At 41.3% G+C, this 11933-nt stretch overlaps 1 long non-coding RNA gene across 1 annotated transcript; it reads left to right on the top strand.

Moving 5' to 3' along the window:
• The first annotated feature begins 251 nt into the window (after positions 1-251).
• On the top strand, positions 252-11177 carry LOC132540702 (uncharacterized). Its single transcript, XR_009551866.1, has 3 exons — positions 252-343; positions 10056-10183; positions 10414-11177. It is a non-coding gene; the product is annotated as an uncharacterized LOC132540702 (long non-coding RNA).
• Positions 11178-11933: the final 756 nt, after the last annotated feature.

Below are 11933 nucleotides of genomic sequence, written 5' to 3'. Positions count from 1 at the left end.
TGCTGTGACAGGCCAGTCCAGGCCAGACCAGCAGTCACAGCAGCAGTTAGTTCTGATGACTCGTGCAGAACATTTGAGAGGAATACTTCTCTTTGGAAACCTAGTAGTAGGTTTTCATAATGAAACAAGAATAGAAACAAGAATATTCTGCTCTGAGGACGTACACCAGGAAATGACTCAGTTTTCTTGTTGTCACTAGAGCATCCCTCGAACTTTTTTTTCTTTTCAGAGAAAGACAGAGTAAGAGACAAAGAAAATGTAGCACTGAAGCTTCCTCCAGTGTGATGGGAGAGCCGGGCTGGAACCTGGGTTGTGGTCATGACAGAGTGGGTGCTCTATCCAGGTGAGTGATCTTGCCAGTCAAGAACTCTATTTATGGGCTTAGAAACAATACAGATGACATTAGACAAAATCTTTTATTTAGGCTAATCATAACACAGGCAAATGTAGATTAATTAATACAAACACTATTTATTATGTGTTTATATCAACTGTATTGGTAATTGTTATTTTAGATTCAAGGCTGTGTGTGTGTGTGTGCGTGTGTGAGAGAGAGAGAGAGAGACAGAGACAGACTACAGCACCATTTCACCAATATGTTCTGTTAGCTTTTTGTTTTTCAAATCTGGGGCTTTACTACTAGGCAACTGCTTTCAGAAAAGAATAAGTGGGGATGGGAGAGAGAGAAAGAGGGAGCATATGAGAGAATGACCACAACACCAAAATTACCTTCAATGGGGGGGGGCAGATTTGTACCTGGGTCACATACATGGCAAAGCAGTGCATAGCTGAGTTTGCTTTTGTCTTTCTTGTTTTAAGGCAGCAATGGGTTATAACCCAGGGCTTCCTGTCTACAAGGCCTGATTGCTTCTACTTCTGAGTCACCTCCCTGACCCCAGCTTATGTTCTACTTTAGTACTGGAATTTGGATTATTATTTTCTGATAAACATAATGTTTGCACAATCATTTTTATTGTTGTTGGGGTTTCATCACTCTGGAAATGGCTTTTTCAGATAGAGAGCAAAGGAAAGGCATTAAGACACCAAAGCTTCCGGCAAGGTGGTGAGAGCTGGGACTGAGCTCACAGCAAAGTAGTTGCACTCCCAGATGAGTTTTCTCGCTAACCTATACAGTTCTTGTGATTACAATACACAGAAATCACAGGGTCTGGGCAGTGGCTCACTCACTAGAGTGTACCTGCTACAATACACAAGCCCCCGCTTTCAAGCCCTCAGGCCCCATCAGTGGAGGAAGGGGCATCCTGAGTGGTGAAGCAGTGCTGTAGGTCTTTCTCTATCTTCCCTCTCGTCTCATTTCCTCCCTATCTCTATCTAATAGATGATGAATAAAAATATGTAGAAATCAGAACTTTTAAATAATTGTTCTGCCAGGATTTATTTCTTCCTTCCTTCTTTCCTTCCTTCCTTCCTTTTTTTTTGTTTTGTTCATTTTCAGTCAAGAATGAGCAGTGTTCACCAATTCTTGTAGCTGTCCACCTGGTTAACTAGGGTTACTAACCTAAATTTAAATTCCTGAGAATCAAAGTTTATCAGTAGACTCAGTTTTGAATAAATAACTGCAGGTGATAAATATGAAAGTCATTTTCTTAATGATCAAATCATTAACAATCCTTTCAATAAGATTAATATTATTTTTTAAAAAGTCCAAATACACTATATACTATATCTAATCTCAACAATGGTATACTTACAAAAAAACCTCAGATTTAAAATCACATGAAAAAAGCCAAGTGTTACAGTGAAAGACAGGTTAGGATGAGAGGGTTTTAGGACTGCAATTGCCAGGAGTTGCAAAGTAATTACGCTAAATAATGATGATTATATTTTATAATTATTCAATATCGTAGCTGATTCAAGTTATGCAAAGTTGCAGGGAGTAACTTAGAGAATCACTAGGCCATTCTTTTTTATTTATAAAAATATATTTATGGAGCAATCATGGACCCAAAGCTTGGAATAGTGGAGAGGAAGTGTTAGGGGGGTACTCACTGCAAACTCTAGTGTACTTTTGCTTTCAGGTATATATTTTGCAATAGTTTATGGATACGTGTGAACATATGCTCTCTCTCACAGAAACTGGTGTATATCTGGGTTTTGGGACTTTGTTAGAAAGTGAACCACCTGGGATGGAATTAGAGTATACTATGAAAGGAAAGGACTCACCTGAATAATGAAGTTGAAGGGTTGTCATTCCACATGTGAAGTCTCTGGACACAGTCTGAAGTGAAGCATGTTCAGCGGGGAAGCAATTACAGAAGCCAGACCTTCCACCTTCTGCAACCCACAATGACCCTGGGTCCATGCTCCCAGAGGGACAGAGAATGGGAAAGCTATCAGGGGAGGGGGTGGGATATGGAGATTGGGTGGTGGGAATTGTGTGGAGTTGTACCTCTCCCACCCTATGGTTTTGTTAATTTATCCTTTCTTAAATAACAAAAATAATAAAAATAAAAAATAAAAAAGTATATATATTTATTTATTATTTAATAGAGACAGAGAGAAATTGAGAAGGGAGGGAGGAGGAGACAGAGAGGGAATGAGACAGACACCTGCAGCCCTGCTTCACCACTCGGAAAATGTCTCCGTACAGGTGGGGGCCAGAGGCACTGTAATGTGTGTACTTAACCAGGTGTGCCACTGCCTGTTCTAGGCCATTCTTACTCTTCATTCCCATACACATCCATTTCTTTGACAAGTATCTGGAGTAAAGCCTTTTCTTCCTTGCCCTTTATTAAAAAAAAAAAAAGAACATACTCAATAATTTTTTGTCAACATTCTAGGAGTTAAATGTATATGGAAAAAACCCGCATTTTCTTGTCTCTGTGCTGCAACAGAACTGAATGAAGGCAATAAAATAATAGTACGCAACAATGAGAACATTGGAATTCTTGGTTTGAGCTTTACCTCAACCAATGTTAGGACTGGTCTGCCTGATGAAGCCAGTGCACTAGGACTCTGTTTGTGTGGGAATAAAAAAACCAATAGAATACCCACACCTGTTGGAATGAAAAAAAAAAAAAACCTGTAATAAATTCATACAACAGAGCAAGATTTCAATCTAAAGAAACAAGTAGCAGTCTGGATAAAACTCAAAAGCACAAAGATGAAAACACTAGTTTCAAAAGGACAAAATAGAAGTGTGAGAGATGTCACTTTAGAAATTTAAAATACCGGAGTCGGGTGGTGGCGCAGCAGGTTAAGCACATGTAGTGCAAAGCGCAAGGACCAGCATAAGGATCCCGGTTCAAATCCCCGGCTCCCCACCTGCAGGGGAGTCGCTTCACAAGCGGTGAAGCAGGTCTGCAGATGTCTGCCTTTCTCTCCTCCTCTCTGTCTTCCCCTCCTCTCTCCATTTCTCTCTGTCCTATCCAACAACAATGACATGAATAACCACAACAATGTTAAACAACAAGGGCAACAAAGGGAAAATAAATAAAAATTTAAAAAAAAGAAATTTAAAATACATAAAATTGTCCATATTGTTCATGGATCATTCTAAGTAATGAATCAGTGTGCTTTATGTATCACAAAACCATGATCTGCGTATTCCTTCTAGAGAGACTGTTGTTCTCCGAGCACAAATGCAAGACTGAGTTGGAGGGAAAGAGATACCTGGTATATGTGTAGTTATGTTATCCACTGAAATAAACGTGGAGAAAAAATAGGAGACTTTCTAAATTACTTTAGAGGAGAATATATATATCGAGTACTAATAATATTACAGATGGTTCCTGACTTGGGGTGGCTTGACTCAGGATTTTTTAACTTTTTAAAAAAATCTATTTATTTATCCCCTTTTATTGCCCTTTTTTATTATTATTGTTGTAGTTATTATTGTTGCTGTTATTGATGTCATCATTGTTGGATAGGACAGAGAGAAATGGAGAGCAGAAGGGAAGACAGAGAGGGGGAGAGAAAGATAGACACCTGCAGACCTGCTTTACTGCCTGTGAAGAGACTCTCCTGCAGGTGGGGAGCAGGGGGCTCGAACCGGGATCCTTATGCCGGTCCTTGCGCTTTGGGCCACATGCGCTTAACCCACTGCACCACCACCCGACTGCCTCAACTTTTAACTTTCAGATTTGGATCACTTTCTGGGCTATTTATAATATGGTCATCGTCATATTCTGTTGTGAATCTGGGTGGCAACAGTGGCTACAGCTTTTCACTCCCATGTGACTGTGAAGGTCAGCCTCAGCCTTGGGTACTCTATAATGGGTTCCTGATTTTCAGTTTAGAATTTAATAAATTAGCTTAAAGTGATGAAGGTTTTTATTGTAACACAGGACTTGTGTCAGATAAGTCTCAACAGCTGGTGAAGTCTGTTTAGGCACATCAGGCTAGCCTGTGTTCTGTTGCCTAGGTACAGTAAACGCATTTGAAACTTGACATTTTCAATTCACCATGGGTTTTTCAGGATCAAACCCCACCAAAACTTGAAGAGAAATATTTGTAGTCATGTAAGTCTCTAAGAAAGTCATGCAAAGTGCATTAATTAGGGCCATTTGATCATTTAGTTCACTAGGATAGAAGCCTGGAGGTAAAGCAGATAGAATTACTTTAAACCCGACTACCCAAAAATTGCTCTTAATTTTTCTCAACAACATTGAAAAACACAAAACACTCTTTACTGATATGACTGAAGATTGAGGGACAGCTTCAAATTATTGCAGAGGCAGATTAAGAGAAAATGCACCTGGTTTGTGTTTGTGATTTTTAATGAACTTCCAATCTTAAGCTTTAGAAATGATCTAGGTCTGTCGTGGTTTCTCCCATTATGAGGCTTGAAAGGTGGCAGCGGGGGCAAAGACTGAAAGAGGTGGCTTTTCCACTAACTTATGAAAATAAATTTCTTTTATTTTTTAATTATATTTTCTTTATTGGGGGGATGAATGGTTTGCAGTGGACAGTGAAATGTCATCGTTGGTCCATGTGTAACATTTCTCAGTTTTCTGCATAACACCCTACTCCCCCACCTAGGTCCTCCTCCACCTACATATTCCAGGGTCTGAATACACCGCAGGGTCCTTTCCTTTGGTGCAATACACCAATTCCAGTCCAAGCTCTATTTTATGTCTTCCCTTCTGTTCTTATTATGAATATAAATTTCTACTTGTTACTGATTTTGCCAAAAAAAATTCTGATTCTGTATGATAACACTGACTTGTACTGATGAGAGTCTTTTCTGTACATACTTATTTGTATTTGATGTGTGAACTTTAAGGAAACAAATACTTGGCGATATAGTGCCTTTCAAAGTATCTGTTTGAAAGAAAGTAAGTGTTCTGAAGATGGAAAAGTAGAAAAGGTTTAGTCACTTAAAAAAGAAGACGAAGAAGAAGAAGAAGGAGGAGGTGGAGGAGGAGGAGGAAGAGGAGGAGGAGGAGGAGGAGAAATGGAGACAATGAAAGTTTTAAATGCTCGATTCACATTGCTCGAGATGAGATAGAGAGCCCAGACTGAGTCAATTTTGCATGCTAGCATTTCTCTCATTGTTGAAAGTAAAGACGAGACAGGAATTTCCAGGCTGACATGAATGTCAACTAAAGTGCTGAAAAATGCAATGCCAAGAAACAAATGATTAGAGATGTAGTGATTCTACTCACTGTGAACCTTCTATTTCCACTCACAGGAAATCAAATTGACCAGCAATTGCATTTTACTGTGTACCTACTACGTGTGCATGTGTGGCTTTATGTGATTTCATTTACATTTAGCTTCTCTAACTGTATTATTTTTACTCTGCAAATGAGGAAAACAGAATTCATTAGGTTTCAGTAATTAACTCATTGTCACATGGGAAGTGCTGAGCTAGCCATGAAACTACGTCTCACTCTACAAGTTCATGGTATGAACAGGCACAACCACTAAGAGAACTTGAGGGTGGGGTTAGGGTTACATTTTTGTGCCGTTGATGATGTTTGTGCAGTTGGGTAGAAACTTGAGCCTTACAGCAAAGGAAGAAAAAAAAGGAAGGAAGAACAAAGAGAGAGGGGAAAGGAGGGAAAGTGGAAGGGAGGAAGGAAGGAAGGATGAAAGGAAGGAAGGAAGGGATGAAGGAAGGAATGCTGGGATTACATCAAAGTGAAAGAATTTCTGCACAGTCTTCTTCTAGTGTTTGCCCTTCTTCCGTAGCCAGTCAACAGCGTCAGGTTGAGCCTGATGTAAAGTTTTGAGACCTCCTTTGAATCTGGAGAGGTGGCAGTCGTTGACTATGTGGGTCATAGTCTGTCTGTAGCCGCAGGGGCAGTTCGGGTCGTCTCTGGCTCCCCAGCGATGGAACATAGCGGCGCACCAGCCATGGCCTGTTCGATAGCGATTGAGGAGGGCCCGATCATAACATGCTAGGTCAAAGCCGGGTTGACGCTCGCAGGGGTCTGTGATGAGGTGTTTGTTCTTGACCTCAGCTGACTGCCAACTCTGTTTCCAAGTGTCTGGAACAGAGAAGTTCAGTGTAGGCGTAGGGGACCAGATTGGGTGACGAGACGTCAAGCGTTGGACAGGGTGGGTGAAGATATCTGCGTATATTGGCAGGTCTGGTCGAGCGTAGACGTGGGAAATGAACTTAGATGATGTCGCATCCCGACGAATATCGATGTTGCTAAGAACTGGCAGCCATGGAACCAGGGTGGAATGGATGGTTCCAGAAATGATCCTCATGGAGGAATATAATTTTGCTCATTACAATCAAGGAATTAGTGATACTTGTCTGAGAAATGCCTGAAGGTCAAAGGATCCCTGTTTGAGCCCCCAGCTCCTCACCTGTAGGAGAGTCCCTTCACAGGTGATGAAGCAGGTCTACTGCTGTCTATCTTTCTCTCCCCCTCTCTGTCTTCCCCTCCTCTCTCCATTTCTCTCTGTCCTATCCAACAACAATGACATCAGTCATAACTATGACAATAAAACAATAAGGGCAACAAAAGGGAATAAATAAATATTTTTTAAAAAAGGTTCTGGGATATATACTCAACAGAGGATTATTCAGCAATAAAAAAGATGATATTTTGTCCTTTGGGATAAAGTGGGTGGGTTGATGATACGCAGTGAAGCAAGTCAGGAGGTGAAGGACAGCTACAGAATGGCTTCACTCAGATGCAGAATACAGAGAATTGAACATATGAATGTGGGGGAAAGTCAACTTATATCTAGTACTATGGGAGAACTAGAATGGTTATCTGTGAGGGTGGGGTAGGGACATTGGGCCTTTGGTGATAGGAGTGGTGAAAAATACATAAAAATTAGAAGACAGTCTGCTAAAAGTTCTGTGTAAATGTAAGTATATATTCACATGTTTAAAAAAATGAATGAAACAGCAGAAGCATTTCCCAATAGTATAACTAGAGAAGTTCTATTGCCTTCACATGTACACTTTCTTCCCTTCCACTTCTTTCTCTTTTCACAACAGCAAAAATTTAAAAATTAAAATACCCTTTGGCAGATGACTGGCTAAAAGAATTCTAGGGCATATACTCAATGGAACACTACTCAACGATAAAAACTGTGACGTTGTGCTCTTTGGGGTAAAATGGATGGAACTGGAGATGATTATACTTAGTGAGGCAAGTAAGGAGGTGAAGGACAAGGACAGAATGGTTTCACTCATGTGCAGACTATAGAGATGTGTACGCTGATGTGAAAAAAAACAGTATTTTAGCCTATGTCGAAGGCTATGGGCAAACTATAGTGGCTATTAAGGAGGTGAGAACCCTATTAACAAACCTTTGGTGACGGGAGTGGTGAGAAACTATTCCTAATAAGAAAAAAGTCAAGAAAAGAAAAAAGCAAATAAACCACTGGAGTCATTAAAAAAAAATGAAAGAAAGAAACATACCGTTGGAAGCAATCTTCTTCCTCCTCCCAGCATAAGCAGGGTCTCTGCTGCTGAAATCAGAATGGCCTTAGACTCTTCTACTTGTGCCCAAGAGTCTGCTGATTACCCAATCAAGTTGTACTCTCTGTATATACAAAAGAAAAAGTAGTGTGCTAAGTGCATTGTTGCTGGTATGCATGAGACCCCTTCTGTTTCATTTGGTTTAAATCCCCCCTGCTTAACACTATTCTATTTACATAACCACTTCATTCTATTTACATAACCGCTGTTAACAAGCACCACCCTCCCCCCAGGGCATTGGTGGTTCAGTGATAGGATTCTCGCCTGCTCCGCCCCCTCCTTGTCACACTCTGACTTTCACCAGTCACTTTTCTCTCCACCCTCTCTATGTCACATCCTGTTTCCACCCTACTTGGCAAGTATATATAAAGACAGCATTGTGAGTTTTACACTACCTTGAGTTTAGATTAGCTCGGTTTAGATTGTGCTGCGTCCTGCATGAATAAAGAGATACTGCCTACAGCTCAACCATGAGTCCCTGGTCGTCTGTTACCCGCCTGTGAAGCCAGCCCGGCGAAAACAACGCATTGCTATGAGTTCCATTGGGAAAGTTGATAACACAAGGGCCATTCTGTTCATGGCCAGTCTTTTGTGGACTTGAGCCTGGCTGGATCTGCTACCTTAATAAGCATTGCTTCCTGCACTAAAGCCCAGTGTGTCTCGTCTCTCTGCCTGAAAATCTGATGACATAAGGACTCCATACTTTCTGCTGGATTGTACAACTTTTGTGCATTAATACAGAAATGCAATTCAAGGCTGCTGGGAGGTAGCACACCTGGATGAGGGCACAGGTTACAATGCGCAAGGATCCTGGTTCAAGCCCCCGGTCCCCACTTGCAGGGGGAAAGCTTTGCATGGTGAGGCAGTGCTGCAGGTGTCTCTTTTTCTTTCTTCCTCTTCCCTCTCAATTTCTGGCCATCTCTAGCCAATAAATAAACAAAGATAATAAAAAAATCAAGAAAGAGAGAGAAAGAATGCAAACCAAAACAGCAGTGAGATGCTCCCTCAGCCTGTGAGAATGACCCACATCCAAAATGGATAGAAACCACTTCTGGCTGAGGATGGGAGAGCAAGGATGGCTTCTCTGCTGCTGGCGGGAATGCAAATAACTGCATCCCGTGTGGAAAATAGTCTGGAGATTCCTGAAAATATTAAAAAAAAAACCCATCAGGTAACCCAGAAATCCCTCTCATAGACATCTATCCAAAGAACACGAAAACACCTGCCCTCAAATACCTATTTAGCACACTCATGCTTGTGGCATGGCTGTTTGTCTAACAGCCAACATTTGAAAATGACTCAAGTGTCCAACAACAGCTGGGTGATTAATGAAATTCTACCTGATATACACAATGCAATAGTTCACACCTACAAACAACTGTAAAGAGAAGACTACAAAAGCTGGATAAGGGCAAGAGACTGGCTCACATTCAGGATGGGCTTCTTGGTCAATACCAAATCACCCCATCATCTGGGGCCCTAGTCAGGGAATCCTTGGATTCCCACATAGATATGATGGGCCTAGACCTCTAACAGATCCCTCTCTCTCTCCATCATCACTGGTCACTCACATCAGGAACATCATCATAAGCCTCTTGTGGGCCTTTCCAGGACTTTGCCCTCACTGTAGAGCAGCAATGACAGGGACTGCCTCGCTCTCTGAGGGGAGGCTGGGTCAGCCTACTCTGCCACTTGAGAAAAATGGGTCGTGAAATGAGTGCAACCTAGAATGTCCCAGCTGTGACCATGGATTGAGAGCTTAGAATGACAGGGACCAGGAGGTCACACAGGCTCCTGTGCTAAATAGGAATATATATTTGCCCTAACTCAGACTGATGGGATCAACAGTCGATGGTATTTAAATACTTTCCTCAAGTTTGGGAGCTACTCTTTACCTTAATCCAGCTTTCTAGCCCTATTCTAAACTTTGACCACATCTTCCCAGAGAATATTTTTAGTCCATCTGCATGTCACCTATCAGGCTCAGGCAAAAATTACTGAAGTCATGAGCCCCTTAGAACATGCCTAAAATAGACTTCCTAGCTTCTTCCCACACAAAGACCCCTAATTTCATCTGTTCTGTTCCTATTGGGTTCCTGTTTATTAAACAATTTGTCCTGCTTTATATCTTACTGCCTTTCAGGTACCAAGTTGCAGATGCTACTAGGATTCCATTCTGACTTCCCTGGGCAGATGACCTCACCGATATGTCCTGAAGTCTCACCTCTCCAGAGCCCTACCCAACTACGGAAAGATAAAAACAGGCAGGGGGTATGGATCCACCTGGCAACATCCTTGTCCAGCAGAGAAGCAATTATAGAAGCCAGATGTCCCATCTTTTCTACCCTATAAAGAATTTTGGTTCATACTCTCAGAAGGGCATAGAATACGGAAACGTCCAATGGTGGTAGGAATTCTGCTAGTTTACCATTTTGTTATCATTATTATATCACTAAGAAAAAATTTAAAAAAAACCTATAACATTTTTTCCTTTGCTACAGCATGGATGGAACTAGAGGGAATCATGCTGAGCAAAACAAGTTGGAAGAAGAAAATATGCCGAATGATCTCACTCATAGTTGGAAGCTAAAAAACCAAAGCCAAGAGCAATAGAAGGTGAGTCCCCAATGGACTATAATCTGCAACAGATCTGAGACTCAGAAGGGCATAGAAGGGTACTAAGGGGAAGATGAAGATGTAAATTTATGATTGTAGAACAAACCGATAGAATAAGTTGATAGTTTGGTTGACGGTGAATACACTAAGACTCAGAGAAATGGGGAAATGTCGCCTGTGACAACAACAATCCTGCAAGTCACTAGCTCTCAATAATGTGATACTGGGAAATAAGAAATGTCTTAAACATCACATTGGTGCTGTGATAAATGTGACCCAGCATGATTGCCATGAGCTTTTTTTTAATTCTTCCTCTCCCCTTACTCCAGATTGCTATCTATGCTCTTCCTTGATGCTTTTTTTAAATTATTTTTTCTGTTTTAATAACCTGATCATTTGACTGTCACAACATTCAGCATTTTCTTTCTTTTTTTTTTTTTTTTTTGAAAGGATACAGGCACCTCCATCTTCATAGAGGCTTTATTCACAATAGCAAAAACCCGGAAACAACTTTTGACAGATGACTGGATAAAAAAAGTTCTGGGACATACACTCAACAGAGTATTATGCAATAAAAAGGGATGATTGTGTCCTTTGCGACGAAGTGGGTGGAATTGGAGACGATGCTCAGTGAAATCAGTCAGGAGGTGAAGGACAGCTACAGGATGCTGTCACTCATGTGGAGAACACAGAGAGTTGAACATACAAATGTGAAAAACAACATGTCAACCTATTTCTAGGACTATGGGAGAACAAGAGTGGTTATCGATGGGGGTGGGGACACAGACCTTTGTTGTCAGGTGGTGAGAACAGCAATGACAGCAGGGCTGTGGGGGAGCGAAGCAGAGGGGAAGCAGTGCCCTGGCGTTTCAGCATTTTCTATGTGACATCTCTTTTACAAATGTGCTTTTTCAGGGTCAGGCGCTGGTGCACCTGGTTAAGCACTCATGTTACAGTGTGTGAGGTCCCAGGTTCAAACCCCTGTGTCTCACCTGCAGGGGGAGAGCTTCATGAGTGGTGAAACAGGGCTGCAGGTGTTTCTCTGTCTCCTTCTCTATCTCTCCCTCCCCTCTCAGTTTCTCTATCAAATAAAAATAATTAAAAAAAACAAATGTGCAGATTTTCTCACCCACGTGTCCCAGTATCTGGCACAGCACCAAATACACATTAGCTACATAATATGTATTTGTTTAATTATCCTGCATCTATTTCTTCTGTTCATTTTCCCATCAAAGGGATTATAACAGTGACCTCCAAATCAGAATCCACAAGATCCAAGTAAAAGGGCAGATGTATAGAAGAAGGCAAAGCATCATTTCCAGCAATCCCACCTTACATTCTGATTACCTCGAGCTCTACCATTGGAAGGAATAATTCACCTGTCCTTGAACATTTTTGACAGGGT

The sequence above is a fragment of the Erinaceus europaeus genome, chromosome 10 (genome assembly GCF_950295315.1).
Source record: "Erinaceus europaeus chromosome 10, mEriEur2.1, whole genome shotgun sequence".
Lineage (NCBI taxonomy): Eukaryota > Metazoa > Chordata > Mammalia > Eulipotyphla > Erinaceidae > Erinaceus > Erinaceus europaeus.
This window is presented reverse-complemented; position numbering and strand designations above follow the sequence as displayed.